Source organism: Colletes latitarsis, chromosome 11 (assembly GCF_051014445.1).
Source record: "Colletes latitarsis isolate SP2378_abdomen chromosome 11, iyColLati1, whole genome shotgun sequence".
Classification (NCBI taxonomy): Eukaryota; Metazoa; Arthropoda; class Insecta; order Hymenoptera; family Colletidae; genus Colletes; species Colletes latitarsis.
This window is the reverse complement of record NC_135144.1, coordinates 7,944,125-7,964,987: the sequence shown is the minus strand read 5'-3', so window position 1 is coordinate 7,964,987 and position 20,863 is coordinate 7,944,125. Positions and strand designations below refer to the sequence as shown.

Below are 20,863 nucleotides of genomic sequence, written 5' to 3'. Positions count from 1 at the left end.
TAATGACCTTATTTACTAAATAAAATTAAAAAATCAATATGTATGGCGAGTCTATTCCACAATCTAATTCTAAATTGGGTTCTTCAACTTAGGGGATAGTGTTCGAAATAATATTTTCATAAATATAATAATCACATTTATGGTAAACGTTATTAATAAGATTTTGATTTAATGTTTTCTTTATTAGAGAAAATAGTTGCAAATATTCATTTAACTTTTCTGCTTAATTCTCTTTCAGAAATATAAGAAAAAACTGTAAAAGAAATTGAACCGAGAATATAGAAGTTAAATGTAAAGTTTAATTTAAATCAATTTTGTTGAAAGCGTTTAAAACGCATTTTCTGATAAAAAGAATTTGTTCGAGTATCGATTATAATACTTTCCTTCCTCATAAGTTTGCCAATACAAAAGGTAAAGTCTGGTCACTGTACGTATAAGAGTATTATTCTTTTCATTTAACGACTTTATTTACTAAATAAAAATAAAAAATCAATATGTATGGCGAATCTATTCCACAATCTAATTCTAAATTAGGTTCTTCAACTTAGAGGACAGTGTTCGAAACAATATTTCCATAAATACAGGGTATTCGGCCACCCCTGGGAAAAATTTTAATGGGGGATTCTAGAGGCCAAAATAAGACGAAAATCAAGAAAATCACACTAATTTGTTGATGGAGGCTTCGTTAAAAAGTTTTTAACGTTCAAAGTTCCAACCGTACTGAATTTTTTTCTCGAAAATGCGCAAGATTTTGGTTATATATCTATTGACCAAAAATTTTTGCAATTGACTTTCGCAACCGAAAATAATTTTTCCAAAACGATTTGAAATTTTTTTTTTTTGTCGAAAAATTTCACACCTTCTCGAATTTGTTTCTCGAAAGTGGGCAGGATTTCGGGGGTATGTCTATTCACGAAAAATGATTGTAATTGACCCCTGTAACAGAAAATAATTTTTTCAGAATTAATAAAAAATTTTTTTTTCGTCGAAAAATTTAGGCACCTACCTCCTGTCGATTTTTCTTAAAAATTCGTTTTTCATTTTTAGTAATTTTGTTTGACGCCCTACAGAAAAGTTGTCTAATACTTTTTTGTAGGCACCCATGAGCTCTACTTCAGAAAAAAGTTTCATTGAAATATATTCACAATTGTAGGAGTTATGGCTGTTTGAATATTGGACCGTTTTTATTGGGTTTTCCTCATTTTTCGGGGTCAAGGATCAACTTTTTCATTATTGTTAGAATTTCTACATATTCTCTAGCAAAATACGCGTCGTTTGCTTTTTTAAACATTAAAATCGTCCAATCCGTTCAGAAGTTATGACGTTTTAAAGATACGCATGAAATTTCAGTGAAACATATCGACGCTATGGTCAGACATGAAATTTTCGGTACGGAATTTTTTTCTCGAAACTGAGTAGGATTTCGAGGGTGTGTCTGTTGACCAAAAATGCTTGCAATTGATCCCTGCAACTAAAAATAATTTTTCCAAGACGATTCAGAAGTCTTTTTTCCCACCCAAAATTTTCAGTACTTACTCGAATTTTTTTCTCGAAAGTGGGTGAGATTTCGAAAGTATGTGTATTCACAAAAAATAATTGTAATTGACCCCCACAACCGAAAATAATTTTTCCAGAACGATTTGAAATTTTTGAATTTAATTGTTAATAACTTTTTAACGAAGCTTCCATCAACAAATTGGTATTCTTGATTTTCGTCTTATTTTGGCCTCTAGAATCCTCTATTAAAATTTTTCTCAGGGGTGGCCGAACACCCTGTATAATAATCACATTTATGATGAACGTTATTAATAAGATTTTGATTTAATGTTTTCTTTATTAGAGAAAATAGTTGCAAATGTTCATTTAACTTTTCTATTTAATTCTCTTTAAGAAATATAAGAAAAAACTGTAAAAGAAATTGAACCGAGAATATAGAAGTTAAATGTAAAGTTTAATTTAAATCAATTTTATTATAACGCATTTTTCCATAAAAAGAATTTGTTCGAGTGTCGATTATAATACTTTCCTTCCTCATAAGTTGGCAAATACAAAAGGTAAACTATTTGTCTGTGCTTCATAAAAGGATCTATTTTCTCTTATTGCAATGCAGTCGAAGATTAATTTTCTATTGTTACACAAGATTGTTAAGGATTTAATATACGGAATAACCGAAGTTGCAAGAACGTAGGTTTATTACATACGATACACAAAACTAGTTTGTCGCAGAAACTAACAAGATTAACGTTCGGATCGACTTACAGTTCCCGTAACTACGGTGGTGCGAAATTACAAAATGAACTCTGTTTCTAACCCTGAGGCGATCTTTAAGCTTTATCTAAGGTCTTGCAGCGGGGTTGGTTGAATTACGGTTGGTTCGTGTATCTTATCTTCCTTAGGTGGACCTGTTGGATCTAATGGCAGTCACCTGATTGATGTAAATTACTAATCTTAAATCCTTAAACGATGGCTGCTTTAGAATAAACTATCTAGCCAAGAATGCATCCATAAAACTTAAGATACTATTTGGAATCAATGTTGAGCATCAATTAATCACCTTTTTACATTGTAATTAACCTTCGATTGTAACTGAAAACACAGAATTATAAAGAATGCATTAACGTGCATAAATATAGAGATACACGACTACAATAATTCAAAATAATTAATTTAATAATAGTACAATAATTAACTTTTTCTTTGTTTAATCAGTTAACTTGCCATTGCAATTGAAAGACAGAATTCAATTGCAATTCGAATTCAATCAGTTTCTTTTTTTATTTTCATGCTACGTAATCCAATACAGAATTATAAAGAATGAATTAACGTGCATAAATATAGGTAATATACGACTACAATAATTAATTCAAAATAATTAGTTTGATAATAGTACAATAATTAACTTTTTCTTTGTTTAATCAGATAACTTGCCATTGCAATTGAAAGACAGAATTTTAATTTTCAATTTTAATCTCAATTAACTTACAAACAATTGCAGTCGCCTGATGTCAATTCTATACAGAACGTTTAGGGACTTCGTGGAAGATAAGTATCCACAATCTTTGAGATTTAATTTAGCGAAATATAGCAGAAGTATGAATATATATATTTTACACATTATTAATAACAAAATCGTAAGCTTTTGTTACAAACAAATAATATAAAAACATTGTTACTGATAATATTATATAAAAATACAATTAAATAGTTGAAATTTGTTCGAACGATTGATAGTGTCTAGTCTAACGAGATAGGATCTGATAGATAAGCCTTACTAATGAGTCCAACCAGCAGGTCCAAGGCCAATTCTCTAAGCGTATCTTAGCCGAACACAACTCCTACTTTGTAGTGCTACATCACTGCTCAGTGGTATCTAAACTCCGAAGTTCGAGGACATTTCCCCCATTGTCTTCGTTAATATAGATATAGGGATGTTGTCTACTGTCAGATTACAGCTGAATCTTAATGAACCTAGCCTCATATGTACACTGGATTGACAAGTGAGAAGAATGGTTACTTAGAAAGTTAACACTAGGTTTACGGACACTCGTTGCGCATATTTTTATTATAATTCGCTACGTTGACAGTTGCATTGAAATGCAGTTTTTTCTTTTAATTGGAGTATACATCCATATCGTTACATCAATTCAATTCAACATAAATTGCTAACAAATAATATTTATGAGTCCTATAACGTTAAGTTTAGAATCTGAATGCGTCAAATTGACGCGTGCCGTAAACCTAGTGTTAAAAGATGGAAAGTCATTTATATTCATATTTGAGAAATATATGTGTATACACACGCGACAAATGATATTTTTACATCCTTTTACGTTACAGATATTTCAAATATGGTGCAATCAATGTAAAACAAGACCCAATTACATGGTGAAAAATTCAGTTTCATTAATTCTCCATAATTGAAAAACATCCTTCCATTTCAATTACTTTCGTCTCTGGTGAACGTTTACTTTATAAGGTTGTGTGCATAATTTCTGAAACGAGTCGATTGCAATCAAAATATACAGACATGTGATTTGTAAATAGTTCAAATAAAAATTGATATTTATGATAATTTCAAGTCATTCTGCGTCTATTCATCTTAACGATACTTTAACTGCGTATCTAATTATCATTATCGTTTCGATATTATCAATATTTATAGAATATTATGAATAAGCAAAGGATTAAAGAGAAATGCAAGAATGAGAGAGCTATAGAGATCAAAGGTTTAATCTATGTCATATAACGTTGAAAACCATTTGAAATCATGCAGAACCCAAACATTGTATTTTAAAATCATTCTAACAAATGAGAGTAGCAGGGTGAGGAGAGGTAAATCCAAGGTCCCGAGTTCGATTTGTGTTCACCCCTGGGAAAAATTTTAATGGGGGATTCTAAAGGCCAAAATAAGACGAAAATCAAGAATACCAATTTGTTCATGGAGACTTCGTTAAAAAGTTATTAACAATTAAATTCAAAAATTTCAAATTGTTCTGGAAAAATTATTTTCGGTTGCGTGGGTCAATTACAATCATTTTTGGTGAATACACATACCTTCGAAATCCCAACCATTTTCGAGAAAAAAATTTCTTACCGAAAATGTAATGTTTGATCATACGTTGATATGCTTCCCTGAAATTTCATGCGAATTTTTAAAACGTCATAACTTCTAAACGGATTGGACGATTTTAATGTTTAAAAAAGCAAACTACGCGTATTTTAATGGATAATATGTAGAAATTGCAAAAATATTCGAAAAGTTGATCCTCGACCCCACAAAATGAGAAAAACCCCATAAAAACGGTCCAATTTTCGAACAGCCGTAACTCCTACAATTGTGAATATATTTCAATGAAACTTTTTTCTGAAGTAGATCTCATGGGTACCTACAAAAAAATATTAGACAACTTTTCTGTAGAGTGTCAAACAAAATTACTAAAAATGAAAAACTAATTTTTAAGAAAAATCGACAGGAGGTAGGTGTCTACATTTTTCGACGAAAAAAAAAATTTTTTATTAATTCTGAAAAAATTATTTTCGGTTGCGGGGGTCAATTACAATCATTTTTGGTGAATACACATACCTCCGAAATCCTATCCAGTTTCGAGAAAAAAAATCGGATAGGCGCTGAAATTATTCGGCGAAAAAAAAATTTTTCAAATCATACTAAAAAAATTATATTCGGTTGCGGGTATCAATTAAAAAAATTAATTACTGAAAATATAATGTCTGACCATAACTGTCTGTTACCCTGAAGATTGGAAAGTTTCAAATCATTCTGAAAAAATTATTTTCGGTTGCAGTGGTTACTTTTAATTATTTTTGGTGAATACACATATCCCCAAAATCCTACGTACTTTCGAGAAAAAAAATTGTTTACCGAAAATATACTGTGTGGAGATATCGAAGTCAACTTTATAATTATTTCAAATATTATTTCAAACAATTATAAAATACAGTGACATGTTATTGAAATAACATTTCCAATTATGTTATTTCGAAAGTGAATGCAGGCATGAAAATATTATAAAATAAAATAACATGTCATTTGATAATAACGTTTCAAATAGTGTTAATTCGATTTGTAAATGATTTTTCTTGATATGATTTGTAATGATAACTTGTAAGTCGATGTAAATGATTTTTATCACTGAACAATGTTAACGGGACGACGAATTATAGTACGTTCCAATACGTTCCACGCTCTAGATGGACGGCTCCAATGAAATCGTGTCGATATTCAGAATAAATTGAATATTTCTACAAAGCCTGAAAAAAGACGGACGAGCATGCGTCCCGTGAAATCAAATTTTCTTTCAATTTTTAATCAACATGCGTATCCCTCTTAATTTGCAACTTGCCCGCTCAATCATATTTCATGGTGTACAGTATGCATGCTAAACACGCATTTCCATAGAGATTAGCGGAATACAATCTGCAGGATCGCGACGAATCTGTGAATTTGCAATTTACCAAACGCACACCAATAAGTGCACTTAGAATTGTAATCTTGTATTGACTTCTACCAGTGGCTTGCCTGTGTTTTGTAACAAGATACTACAATTTATTTAACAAAGGATAATGATGTTCGTTCGTTAGAGAGAACACGATCATTTAAACGCGCTTCCCGAAATTGATGGTTTGTCTCGCGCTTGTTATCAAAAACAATGTCTTGAAAAGGTAATTTATTTATTTTTTAATTCTAGATTGTCTGTTTTGTATTCATTTATTTATGACACCTCCACTTCGTAATGCTTTCCGAATTTGTGTTGTATAGTATAATTTCCCTTCTTTTTATTGTTACGAGTTCCAATAATCTAACATAAATTATAACGAACTTTAATAGACTATACAGGGTGTTCGGCCATCTCTGGGAAATATTTTAATGGGGGATTCTAGAGGCCAAAATAAGACGAAAATCAAGAATACCAATTTGTTGATGGGGGCTTCGTTAGAAAGTTATTAACAATTAAATTCAAAAATTTAAAATCGTTCTGGAAAAATTATTTTCGATTGTGGGGGTCAATTACAAACAGTTTTGGTGAATAGTCATACCCTCGAAATCCTACGCATTTTCGAGAAAAAAATTAATTACTGAAAATATAATGTCTGACCATAACTGTCTGTTACCCAGAAAATTGGAAAGTTTCAAATCATTCTGAAAAAATTATTTTCGGTTGCGGAGGTCACTTTTAATCATTTTTGGTGAATACACATATCCCCAAAATCCTATGTACTTTCAAGAAAAAAATTAATTATTAAAAATATACTGTGTTGAAATGGTTCTATAACTTTTTAACGAAGCTTCCATCAAGAAATTGGCATTCTTGATTTTCGTCTTATTTTTGCCTCTAAAATCCCCCATTAAAATTTATCATACATGGTAACAATAAAATGCATCTTACTTAATATATAAAGTAATGATTTACAAAAATATACAATTAATAATAGTGATAAAACTTTCTTATAATATGGGCTATTTTGATACTCTTTAGCACCATATTGATTGTATATTTTTGGAAAATCATTACTTTGAATATTAAATAAAACATTTATTGTTATCATTTATGTTTTTATTGCATGCGTAGATAGCATCATGCAGACCTGAGCAAATTTCATTTGAAATAAAAATAAGAAATAACTATTTGAAATAATTTATTTCAAACCTTTATTTTCGGTACCTTTATTTGAAAATAAGAATAATGTCGAGGTATTTGAAATAAAGCGATTTCAAATAATGAGTCATTTCGTTATTTCTTTATTTCAAATTGGTCGAAAGACATAATCCTGAAGATAATCAACAAAACGAGTTTATTTTATGAAATCTAGTTTTGATAGCTTTCGAAAATGACTATATTCCGACCACAAATTAATATTGTGTATTAAGAAAAGTCTTTAATGTGAGTCTGAAAAGTCTGCAGATCGTACAGTGAAGGCTAGGAAAGAGAATCAGTTCCAACTGAATGTTTAAATTTCTATTTGAACCTTCCCTATAGTACTTAAATCCTATGACATTTGAACCATGGATCATCCAACAGTTGTTACCGAATCCCGGTTCATGTTCCCAAATACGAGGTTCCAAATCGAGGATGGGGGAACCGTTTAGTTTCGGAAGGCATATTACGTCACACATACCTGCTAAAGTTGCACATTTTGGGTGCAGTTAATTTTGCCAAATTTGAGCCGTTTATTTTGAAAGTGGCGTAAGTCCATTTTCCAAAAAAATCGAGTTAGCTACATTAATATTTACATTTTTACATGATCGTTTCATTCTGAAGCAACTTGTTACTAATATATTTAAAATCATTAAGATTTTGTAACACGAAAATTTGCTGGTTAATGAAGCGATGAAAAAGTTTATTTTGAAAGTGGCGTAAATCCCATTGTGAGAGTTTCAAATGGATATGGAAAATATTATGCAATAAAATTTTATGAGATCCCAGCTTTTTTATTTTGTTGCATAGTGTTATCAAAGTAGCAGTTGAATTATCAATGTGCAATGAATTTCTTATAAACACAGAATAGCGCCTGTCCACAGAAAGACAGAAACGCGGCGTTTTAAAGACTATAAAATACTGACGGTGATAGAGTAAATTGGTTTAAAATATATCGGATGAGATTTCTGAGAAGCGATCCATATAAGTTATTCTACAAAACGACAATAAACGAGGATGTACTATTCAAAACATTGGATTTACTACTGCAACAGGGAAGACCGAAAAGCTTTAATAATATCAAGTTGGGGGAATTTTAGTGGGGGATTCTAGAGGCCAAAATAAGACTAAAATCAAGAATACCAATTTGTTGATGGAGGCTTCGTTAAAAAGTTATTAACGTTTAAAATTCCGCCCGTACTCAATTTTTTTCTCGAAAATGCACAAGGTTTCGGGGGTATGTATATTCACCAAAAATGTTTGTAATTGACCCCCGCAACCGAAAATAATTTTTCAAGAACGATTTGAATTTTTTTTTTTTCGTCGAAAAATTTAGGCACCTACCCCCTGTCGATTTTTCTTAAAAATTCCTTTTTCATTTTTAGTAATTTTGTTTGACGCCCTACAGAAAAGTTGTTTAATAGTTTTTTGTAGGTATCCATGAGCTCTACTTCAGGAAAAAGTTTCATTGAAATATATTCACAATTGTAGGAGTTATGGCTGTTTGAAAATTGGACCATTTTTATGGGGTTTTTCTCATTTTGCGGGCTCAAGGACCAACTTTTCGAATATTTTTGCAATTTCTACATATTCTCCATCAAAATACGCGTAGTTTGCTTTTTTAAACATTAAAATCGTCCAATCCGTTCAGAAGTTATGACTTTTTAAAAATTCGCATGAAATTTCAGGGAAGCATATCAATGTCTGGTCAAACATTACATTTTCGGTAAGGAATTTTTTTCTCGAAACTGAGTAGGATTTCGGGGGTGTATCTGTTGACCAAAAATACTTGCAATTGACCCCTGCAACTAAAAATAATTTTTCCAAGACGATTCGAAAGTCTTTTTTTTCACCGAAAAATTTCAGCACCTACCCGATTTTTTTTCTGGAAAGTCGATAGGATTTCAAAAGGATGTGTAATGACCAAAAATGATTGTAATTGACCCCCGCAGCCGAAAATAATTTTTCCAGAACAATTTGAAATTTTTGAATTTAATTGTTAATAACTTTTTATCGAAACCTCCATCAACAAATTGGTATTCTTGATTTTTGTCTTATTTTGGCCTCTAGAATCCCCCATTAAAATTTTTCCCAGGGGTAGTCGAACACCCTGTATACCACCATAGTTATTTTAAATCTCTGCCTTATACACAAACTGGAGAAGGCTGAATAATAATTAATAAAACAATATTAACTTGTAATGTAAAAATTATTTAACAAAGAATTAAAGTTGAATATTTTTTTGATTTTATAACATAAAAGTTTATACATTTATTTTTATTTCAAGGAAAATTTAGTTTTCCTATGGACTTGTGCTTTCTTAAGAATTGCAAACGTCATTTCATTGATTTTTAAAGTGACGTAAGTCCAATCATAGCCATCAGAAACATATTATTTCTTAAATAATGTTAATTATGCTAATTGGGATGATAAATTTGACACACTTAGAAACCCAAAAACATTATTCTACTACGTCATTTGTTACCCATATTTTTAAATTTAATCCAACACAAACCCTTCAATATCTCTATTCGAACATAAATGGAAGTCATTTTACTACAATATAAATTAACCCTGGAAAAGGTATAGAATATCTAACAACATGTAAACATGGTGCACTATAAAACTCCAGAAAGATTTTGATTATATTCAACAAGTTTTTAATTTTAAGGGTAACATGAATACAGATTCTTTGCAAATATTTTATTTTCTTATTATTTGCATTTAAGATAAACATTCGGTGTTCCGAATAAATGCAATTTGAATATTTATACAAAAATACAATAATATTTGCTTCCCTTCGCTATCTTGGTTACTTTTATTGCATCACCTCTTCCTCTTTTCAAAGTATAAGTGAAATATTGTCTGGAAGGAATTTTGGAATCTGGCAGAAATTCTATGCGATTTAATTTTCACATATCTTCGAATATTCTAGAATTTATCGACTACCAGGGTCACACATACCGCAAAGAAAAAAAAATGAAAAGATCATGTACTTTAACGAGAAACAGTATGAGATTAAATAATTTAATCGAAAATATCGAATTCGCAAGAAAAGAGGCACATTTACTAATATTCTATATATTTCATTATTAATCAATTAGTAATTATTTAATTCATAGGTTTGTTAACCGTATTCCAAAATTAATTCGTAATATTTTATAAGAATATAGTTTTGCAAAAACACGGTTCGAAATTACGAAACAAAGTCATCTAGAGATACAACTAATGATATTATTTATAATAATTTTTCATTAAAATGGTCAAAATAATGGTACAAATTCCATGACGCTGCACAGATTTGTAAAGAAATATAATGAAAATTACGGTTCGAAATAAAGTGTTAGCTATTCAAAAGTAAAGAAAATTATTGTGGAAGAATAATAAATAGAACTAAGTACGTTGTTCGAAAGTGTATAATTTATAAACGAAAAGAATATATAATTCATAAAACAGGAAAACTGCTCCCCAAACATCTTGAAAGGTCGAAGGTTCTCTATTTTTGTCTTAAATCTAGTTTTGTTCTCTTATCCTTCTTCCTACGCCGAACCTCTTGAAAATTTAACGTATTTCTGCCAAAGACACGTTTCAACTGTACATTGTTATCTGTTACTGTTTCTGTTCGGAATACGTGCCTGATTTTACAATGGGGTCGAAAGAACAATTTCATTTTTGAATCTGCTATGAGCACACTCGTAATATATTATACTTTCGTGGAGGACTTGGATACGTTTGAAAAATATTAGTTATCTGAATTTAGAAAGCTTTAAAATAACTTGAATATTTTACAAATTCTAGGATATATGTATATTAAAAACCAACAGAATGTATTAAATGTTTCGAAATTGACGAAAATTTTAGTAAAATGACAAATAAAAGTACAAAATATTTCCAAGGAATATAAAATCGACATGTAATTAACAGTATTACTTTTTAATTTATTTTCTATATATACATATTGATTGATATTACATACAAAAATGTAATTATTTGATATTATTTTGGTAGGACAGATATTTTATATAAAATTTTAAGTTAAAAAAAGAAGTTTTCTCATAGACCACTATGTATCATAAAGATTTTTACAACTGTATTCTCAAAGTAGATATTTTTTTGTCATTCTGGAGATGAACTATAATCGAAACGTTTCTTCTGAATTGAATTTAATACTGAATTTAATTTTTAAAAATAATTTGTTTTTGCTTGTGTTCAAACTAAAGTAAGTAGTCTTCGTACCACAAGCTTTATATGATAAAAAAAACTATTTCGACTATCATCTCAAAAACAAAAATAACCAATAATATGTTAAATATAATTATACAGGGTGTTCGGCCACCCCTGGGAAAAATTCTAACAGAGGATTCTAGAGGCCAAAATAAGACGAAAATCAAGAATACCAATTTGTTGATGGAGGCTTCGATAAAAAGTTATTAACAATTAAATTCAAAAATTTCAAATTGTTCTGGAAAAATTATTTTCGGTTGCGGGGTTCAATTACAATCATTTTTGGTGAATACATATATACTCGAAATCCTAACCATTTTCGAGAAAAAAATTCCTTACCGAAAATGTAATTTCGGGCCAGAAATGTGACTTTAAAATTTCATGTGTATCTTTAAAACGTCATAATTTCTGAACGGATTGGACGATTTTAATGTTTAAAAAAGCAAACTACGCGTATTTTGATGGAGAATATGTCGAAATTCCAAAAATATTGGAAAAGTTGCTCCTTGAACCCGTAAAATACGAAAAACCCCATAAAAATGGTCCAATTTTCAAACAGCCATAACTCCTACAATAGTGAATATATTTCAATGAAACTTTTTCTTGAAGTAGAGCTCATAGGTACCTATAAAAAAGTATTAGACAAAATTGATGTAGGACGTCAAACAAATTTATGAAAAATAAAGAACGAATTTTTATGAAAAATCGCCCCAGGGGTATGTGCCTAAATTTTTCGGCGAAAAACAAAAATTTCAAATCATTCTGGAAAAATTATTTTCGGTTGCGGGGGTCAATTGCATTCATTTTTGGTCATTAGATATACCCCCGAAATCCTACCCACTTTCGAGAAAAAAATTCGACTAAGTGCTGAAAGTTTTGGGTGAAAAAAAAGACTTTCGAATCGTCTTGGAAAAATTATTTTTGGTTGCAGGGGTCAATTGCAAGCATTTTTGGTCAACAGATACACCGCCGAAATCCTACTCAGTTTCGAGAAAAAAATTCCTTACCGAAAATGTAATGATTGACCATACATTGATATGCTTCCCTGAAATTTCATGCGAATTTTTAAAGCGTCATAACTTCTGAACGGATTGGACGATTTTAATGTTTAAAAAAGCAAACTACGCGTATTTTGGTGGAGAATATGTACAAATTCTAACAATATTCGAAAAGTTGGTCTTGGACCCCGCAAAATGAAAAAAATCCCATAAAAATAGCCCAATATTCAAACAGCCATAACTCCTACAATTGTGAATATATTTCAATGAAACTTTTTTCTGAAGTAGAGCTCATGGGTACCTACAAAAAAGTATTAGACAACTTTTCTGTAGGGCGTCAAACAAAATTACTAAAAATGAAAAAGGAATTTTTAAGAAAAATCGACAGGAGGTAGGTGTCTAAATTTTTCGACGAAAAAAAAAAATTTTTAATTAATTCTGAAAAAATTGTTTTCGGTTGCGGGGGTCAACTACAATCATTTTTGGTGAATAGACATACCCCCGATATTTTGCGCATTTTCGAGAAAAAAATTCAGTACGGACGGAACTTTAAACGTTAATAACTTTTTAACGAAGCCTCCATCAACAAATTGGTATTCTTGATTTTCGTCTTATTTTGGCCTCTAAAAAACTATTATGTATCGTACTTTAAAAATGCGACATTATTTATTGGTCAACCTAATACAGGGCTCGCCACGTGCAACTCAGAGACGAGGAAAATTTTATTAATAATATAACTATGTATTCGTAACACTTGTGAATTTTTATTTGTTCATCGTGAAAAAGATTGTTTGATCGTAACTTTTAGCTTTATTTAACGAGTAACGGCTAAACGCTTGTTTATCTTTTCATAGCCATTCTAAATTCTTGTCCATTTCTGATACGAGCATGCAATCGGAAGCTCTCAGCGAAGTTCTTCGGTGAACGCCGTTAAAACGCGTCGAGGAAAAGGTCAGGGGAGATAGGAAATCGAAAAATTTCGGTAATCATCGAGTAAAGGCTGCTGGCTATGTAATCTCATTGCGGCAACTACCGTTTGCTGAAGGTTCAAGTTGGTCATAATCGAATTCGACTCTAAATTAGATCTTTTCGCCGGCACATTGAATTGTCGACAATTTCAGAAAACTAAGAAACGCCCTGCAGCCTTCGTCGACGTCTTTCCTGGTTCTGACTTCTCCTGGTACGGATATTCAATTGCATCGTGAACGAGCAAAATGAATTACGAGTCCTCTGCATTTATCGCTATCTCGAACAACTTCTTATTTTTACTGAATCGCGACCTTCGATGTTGTAATATATTGAAATTCGGACAAAATGTTTGTAGATTATCTGTATATTAACGATATAATATACAGGGTGTTGTGCAAGTAAAACTATGACTAAAATGTTATACAATAAGAAATCTATAAATGCTTTGTTAAGAAATTATAACAAAAATATGAAATGTGAAACTCGGTTGAGATTTAGGACATTAAAATAAGAAAAAAAATTTGCATTAAAATGAAATTTATCTTTTGCAAACATACGATATCTTGAGTTTCTTTGTAATTTACTCAACATAAACTTGAACGATAGTTTAAAATTTTATGACAACATAAAGTTATCATCGAAATAAGAATACTTCAGCACCTAATATAAATGATAGAAACTATACTCTGATAAAGAAATGTTATCTACATAATTCTACGTTAAAAATATTTTTTCGTGCCTCGACTGGCAGTTGCTCTCTTTAAACAAAATTTAAATAAAAACACATCACATTTCATATTTTTGTCACAACTTCTTAACAAAGAATTTATGAATTATTTTGTTATATAACATTGTAGTTTTATTTTTGCGGAAAAATGCAGAACACCCTGTATAAGATGTATCTTAAAATGTAATAACAACTTCAACGGTTGATCAAGGACACAAAAACAATAGAAAAAATTCAATTACGTAAATATCTCACTTATTTCATTTCATTCCCGCGTTATAGTCGTTTTTATACTCTGTTACAATTCTCAAACGCACACTGAGCTTTGCTCTTTGCCCGTGAGAAGAAGTCTAACGAGTATTCGCGTCTCCACTCTAGTTTACAATCTACTAGAATGTCCTCAAGGGGGTATTTTTAATAACTATAAAATTTCTTTGTGTTGGAATTCTTCACACATACTGTTATTTATGAAATATGTAGAAATATTTTCAGAATAAAATAATCGTAATTCGTGATTCTGCGTGTTCTAAAACGCAGTGAAAAAAACTTTCCACACGTTTGAAATGAAAAATGAAAAGAGATTCTTAATTGGGCTGAGTTTAATTACAGCAAGTTCTAAATTGAAAAGAAAATGTCGATAATTAAAAGAATGATAACACTTTGAAGTTTAATCGTAAAATTTTTAATAATTTTAAAGATATGAAATATTTCTTTGATATATATGAAAAACTAACATACTTTGTGCTAATTTTTTTTGAAGTGCCATTTTAAGATTTTTGCTATATTTCAATAATAATAAACAACAGTTGAATAAATTTATTAAACGACTGGATCGTATATAGGGAAACGTAGAGCATGTAATAAGATTTTGCAGCAACCATATTTGTTATACAAAGAAATCCTGAAATTTTTCTCAAAATGTGGTGATGCTCCATTTTGTTGAAAAATTAAATTTTTCAATTTATTATACGAGAAATTTAAATATGAAACGGTCGAATATTGTGGGTGTTAACTTCATATTGACACTCATTTTACAATTCATAATAATAAACGACATATTAATATCAGGGTTCATAAACATGAACCAATTGGTTAGTGTAGTAATTAGATTCCAAATACCTATTGTTTATGCTCGTAATATTGGTAGAATGGGGAGCTCCATTGTTGTCTTAAAATTACAGTGTTTTTTTTATTCGTATGATTGTGATACAGTAACTCCGTGCATGTTTACATGCTCGATCATTCTGGCAACGTTGTACGGAATCGAACATGGTTGTTTACCTTCTCTTCTCCATATGTATGAAAAGCAAAGTCGGGTGCATCGGTTTGAACACTGAAAAATCAAGAACTAGAAAATCGATTTTTATGCGGTTTTCATCAGTGAACTGGTCGTTTCTCGAAATGGATTTCAAGCAATTCTACGCGAAAAAAGAAAAAAGAAAACACGTGTAACATATTTGAGTTTGACACAATTGGCCTAATGCAATGAAAATAAATCGTGTTTCTAATAATATTTTAAAGGGACGAATTATACAGGGTGTTCGACCACTCCAGGGAAAAATTTTAATAAGGGATTCTAGAGACCAAAATAAGACGAAAATCAAGAATACCAATTTGTTGATGGAAGCTTCGTTAAAAAGTTATTAACGTTTAAAGTTCCGTCCGTACTGAATTTTTTTCTCGAAAATGCGCAAGATTTCGGGGGTACGTCTATTCACCAAAAATAATTGTAATTGACCCCCGCAACTGGAAATAATTTTTCCAAAACGATTTGACATTTCTTTTCTCTGTCGAAAAATTTCACACCTCGAATTTTTTTCTCGAAAGTAGGTAGGATTTCGACGGTATGTTTAATGACGAACAATGATTCTAATAGACCCCCGCAACCGAAAATAATTTTTCCAGAACGATTTGAAATTTTTTTTTTTCGCCGAAAAATTTAGGCACCTATCCCCTGTTGATTTTCCTTAAAAATTCGTTTTTGATTTTTAATAATTTCACTTGACGTCCTACAGAAAAGTTGTCTAATACTTTTTTGTAGGTACACATGAGCTCTACTTCAGAAAAAAGTTTCATTGAAATATATTCACTATTGTAGGAGTTATAGCTGTTTGAAAATTGGACCATTTTTATGGGGTTTTCTCATTTTGCGGGGTCAGGGACCAACTTTTCGAATACTTTTGCGATTTGTACATATTCTCTATCAAAATACGCGTAGTTTGCTTTTTTAAACATTAAAATCGTCCAATCCGCTCAGAAGTTATGACGTTTTAAAGATTCGTATGAAAATTCGGGCAGACATTCCTGGCCAGAAATTAGATTTTCGGTAAGGAATTTTTTTCTCGAAAATGGTTAGGATTTCGAGGGTATGTCTATTGACCAAAAATGATTGGAATTGACCCCCACAGCTAACAATATTTTTTTCAGAACGATTTGAAATTTTTTTTTTTCGTCGAAAAATTTAGGCACCTCATTAGATTTTTGGTAAGGAATTTTTTTCTCGAAAGTGCGTAGGATTTCGAGGGTATGTGTAATGACCAAAAATGATTGTAATCGACCCCTGCAATCGAAAATATTTTTTTTAGAACGATTTGAAATTGTTGAATTTAATTGTTAATAACTTTTTAACGAAGCCTCCATCGACAAATTGGTATTCTTGATTTTCGTCTTATTTTGGTCTTTAGAATCCTCCATTAAAATTTTTCCCAGGGGTGGCCGAACACCCTATATTGTATTTTGACAACGAAGGTCTACTATTAAGACTTAAGAGGGTTTTCAAGTAATCCACAGAATAAAAATCGATTTTTTATTGAAACTGAAACTATATCTATAAAACCATTTAATGAAATTCTGAAAGAGAACGAAGTTACAGCCATTTAGGGAGAACAGTACCCAGTGTCTAATAATGGCACCAAAAACTCTGAAAGCGTTCTTCTTCGAACTATATTCTCGAAACTGACTTGAAATTTATAATAAATCTTTAAGAGACATGCCTTCATAGTCCAAACTAAGGATATCACGATCTGATGTGTTATTCTATTTTGTTTTAATCTCAGACGAACAAGAACCAAGGAAAAATTGCTACTTCAACTTTAAAGTGTTACCAATGTTAAAAAAATGGAGATATTAAATTTTTGTTAGTTCGGGCTATAACTGTATCCTTGTTAAATAGAATAAATTTTGATTTCTTCGTTCCGGATAAGCAGAACAGTTGCTATGATGTCAGCCAACGGAATCTGTTTTTCGAAACAGCCTGTATGTATCATTATCAGACTCTCACATTTTTTAATATTTTATACTAAAAAAATTTGTGCATATCTCCAAAAGATGAATAACAAAGTGAGCGAAACTCTCGTATTGAAAAGTTTCATGGTTTTTTTGTAAAAAATTGATAAAGAATGCTTATTTTTCCGTTTAGTTTACTAAAATACGCCCTTGGAACTTTCAGTGTATTCAAGCAAAAGCAGTTAGCATCCCCATTTCGCTACACTGTCTCTTACGTCGCATGTGGTTTATGCATGACGATGCACCGGCAGACACTTCTTGAACTAACGATTTTTCTAACGGATGGATTTCCTAGTCGTGCAGGGCCTACTGTTTGATCTACACCGCCTTCACGTTTAAATTCGCTGCACTCTTACTTTCTAGGTCAGTTCAAAATATTTGTTTACTCGACACTCGTTTGCAAGCGTCATATTTTGTCACGAGGAGACCGTCAACGAGTTTGACAAATATCTGGAACATTTCTACGAAAACACGTAAATTATTTAACAATTGTTTCTACATATTACTTATTTATTCTTGAAATCGTATTTACAGTTAATATAGATAATATAATGCATGCTTTCAACATTTCCGAAATCATCGAGCTTTAAATTTTGTTCGAAGCGATTTGAATTTCCCGCCATTTTAAAGATTCAAAGCGATTCAAAATACCATCGCTAGCAGCGCCTCGTAAGTTCCAACGACAAAAGGAAGCTTGTCGGTCTTTTTCAGCGATATTGAAGCGATAAGGATTGTTTCTGGATGTTTCATCCACAGATTTTTGTACAAAGCCGTTGATACAAACATTTTTAACTTCCCGCACTCGCCAACAGAGGGATACGCTCGACCTGTACCTCTCTCACAAGTACTCGACCATCGAATGTCTTCTGTAGCATTCAACATGAACGACGAGTTTTATTGTTTAGAGAATCCGGCTTTGAAAATTTTATTTTTAAGAAATTTATTAAATGATACAATCGAGCACGGGAATAAACTATTTCTATTACGGCCAATATACGGGGAATTTTATATATCATTCGAAGAACTTAAAAAGCAACTAGATAAGTCTCACGAGTACTTCAGAATGTTTACCCAGACATATTATTATTTATTGAATGGAATTAAGTAAGAGATTTTAAGACAATCGAATTTCCGGTCATGTATTCCTTCGAAAGAAAAACTTGCAGTCACATTGAAGCGAAGAAAGTTTTCATTTTCATGATAAATTATATAATACATGTTTACTTAATTTATATGTATATTATATGAATACAAATTACTAAATTTATGGATTGAAAGTAATATAATAGAATAAGTGTAAAACAAACGAAAGAAAAAATGAATATGAACAATAAAACTAAATGTAAAATGAAAATAAAAAACATATTCAAAATTACGACTAATTCAATCATAACTATTGTACTACATGCCTATTGCAACTATTATATTCAAATTAATAACTAACTTGAATCTAGTAACTGAATATTAATATACATGTGTGGAAGCACTTATTAGTTAATAAATTATGTTCTCAAAATTATAACAGGCCTTTTATTTGTACCACAACCACGAAAAATCTAATTTGATGAGCAGATAGGTAGTGTGTGTCAGAAATAGGACACGAACGAAATGTGGTACGAGATAACACTCGTGATCCCAGTAGGATATAATTGAAAATGTTCAAAGGAATATTGGGGGTCAGTTACAAGAGCAGTGGCGACAGTTCGAGTGTAGGATGGATGCGGAGTGGACCAGGATGCAGGAAAAGGAAGCCATCGAAATGGCCGTTGGATCTTCCAAGGAAGCTGCCGTGAAAGCTCACCGCAACGGGGAACAGATTTCAGGTACTATCGGTTCCACTTCAGACCCTTTTAGATAAAGAGTCAAGGGCTCACGTTGGGATCGCAAACAAGTAGCATGAATTGTAATGTTGCAAACAGTATGTATGGGCTCCATTAAGGGGGAAAACCACTGTGACGGATTGAAAAAATCGAAATTTTTTGTTATCTCTTTCCAATGCCTGGGGGTTTAAGAATGTGTAAACGAATGAAAATTAAAAATTAAGAACCCCCTAAAATATTAAAGTAAAATTCGTAAAAATGACAAATTTACAGAAGATTTAGTAAATATAGAAAATGTAATATGCGTAACGCTTGAAACTAACTGCTCTTTATTTCGGGGCATTCGTTTGAAACTCTTTCATTATTTCTGCTGTGGTGAAGGTTTCATATGAATGGGAAGTGTTTTGATCGAGATAGCTATGTGAATAAAGAGTATTTAGTCTAGGGCGATAAGTGGTGTGAGTGAAATGTACCGATACACGACTAAAGTGCTCCAACTGGCAATTTATTCAGCCGTAATCCAATTTAACGATGGCTATTCAGGATTATTACAAATAATGAAGGTCCTCGATATTAAAATTGAACCACAGACAGACGCACGTCGACACAAACAGGACACGCTTCGCCTTTCCGCTGCTGAGCGAAAATACAAAACAGCGACGCATGACGTTCGATTAAAGGAAAAAAGAGATATAAATGAAGGAGATGGCGATGATCTCTTCACAGAGGATACGTTTTAGGGTCCTGAAGTGGATGGCCTTTAGAAAGTTTAAAAACTCCAACGTTATTTCATGGATAATTTGGTGTAAAACTTTAAATACGTTTTTCTCAAAACTACATTTTTCAAACTGGACGGCTCAATAACTCTGTCAATTTTCATCTCATTTACTTAAAATTATGTATGGTGGTTCCTGATACTATTCAGTACTAATACGTAAAATTAAGGATACTAATTTGTTGACTGAGGCTTCGTTAAAAAGTTATAGAAACATTTCCACACAGTATATATTCGGTAAAAAATTTTTTTCTCGAAAGTACGTACAATTTTGGGGGTATGTGTATTGACCAAAAATGATTGTAATTGACCCCTGTAGTCAAAAATATTTTTTCCAAAACGATTTGAAATTTTTTTTTTGCCGAAAAATTTAGACACCTACCCCCTGTCGATTTTTCTTAAAAACTCGTTTTTCATTTTTAATAAATTTGTTTAACGCTGTACGGAAATGTTGTCTAATACTTTTTTGTAGGTATCCATGAGCTCTACTTCCAAACTAAATTTTGATGAAATCCATTGACTATTGTAGGAGTTATGGCTGTTTGAAAATTGGACCGTTTTTATGGGGTTTTTCTCATTTTGTGGGGTCGGGGATCATCTTTTCGAATGTATTTGCGATTTCTACTTATTCTCCATCAAAATACGCGTAGTTTGCTTTTTTAAACATTAAAATCGTCCAATCCGTTCAGAAGTTATGATGTTTTAAATATATGCATGAAATTTCAGGGAAACATCAATGTACGATCAAGCATTACATTTTCGGTAATAAATTTTTTTCTCAAAAGCACGTAGGATTTCGGGGATACGTGTATTCATCAAAAATGACTGTAATTAACCTCCGCGACCAAAAATAATTTTTCCAGAATGATTTGAAATTTTTTAATTTTCCGGTCGGTATGAAACTTTAAACA

The 20,863-nt window shown here is 31.3% G+C and overlaps 1 protein-coding gene across 3 annotated transcripts in view; it reads right to left on the bottom strand.

The window, feature by feature from the left end:
- LOC143347750 (uncharacterized) overlaps nucleotides 1-20,863 on the bottom strand; it is a 161,477-nt gene that overhangs the window by 23,883 nt on the left and 116,731 nt on the right. The window lies entirely within an intron of this gene.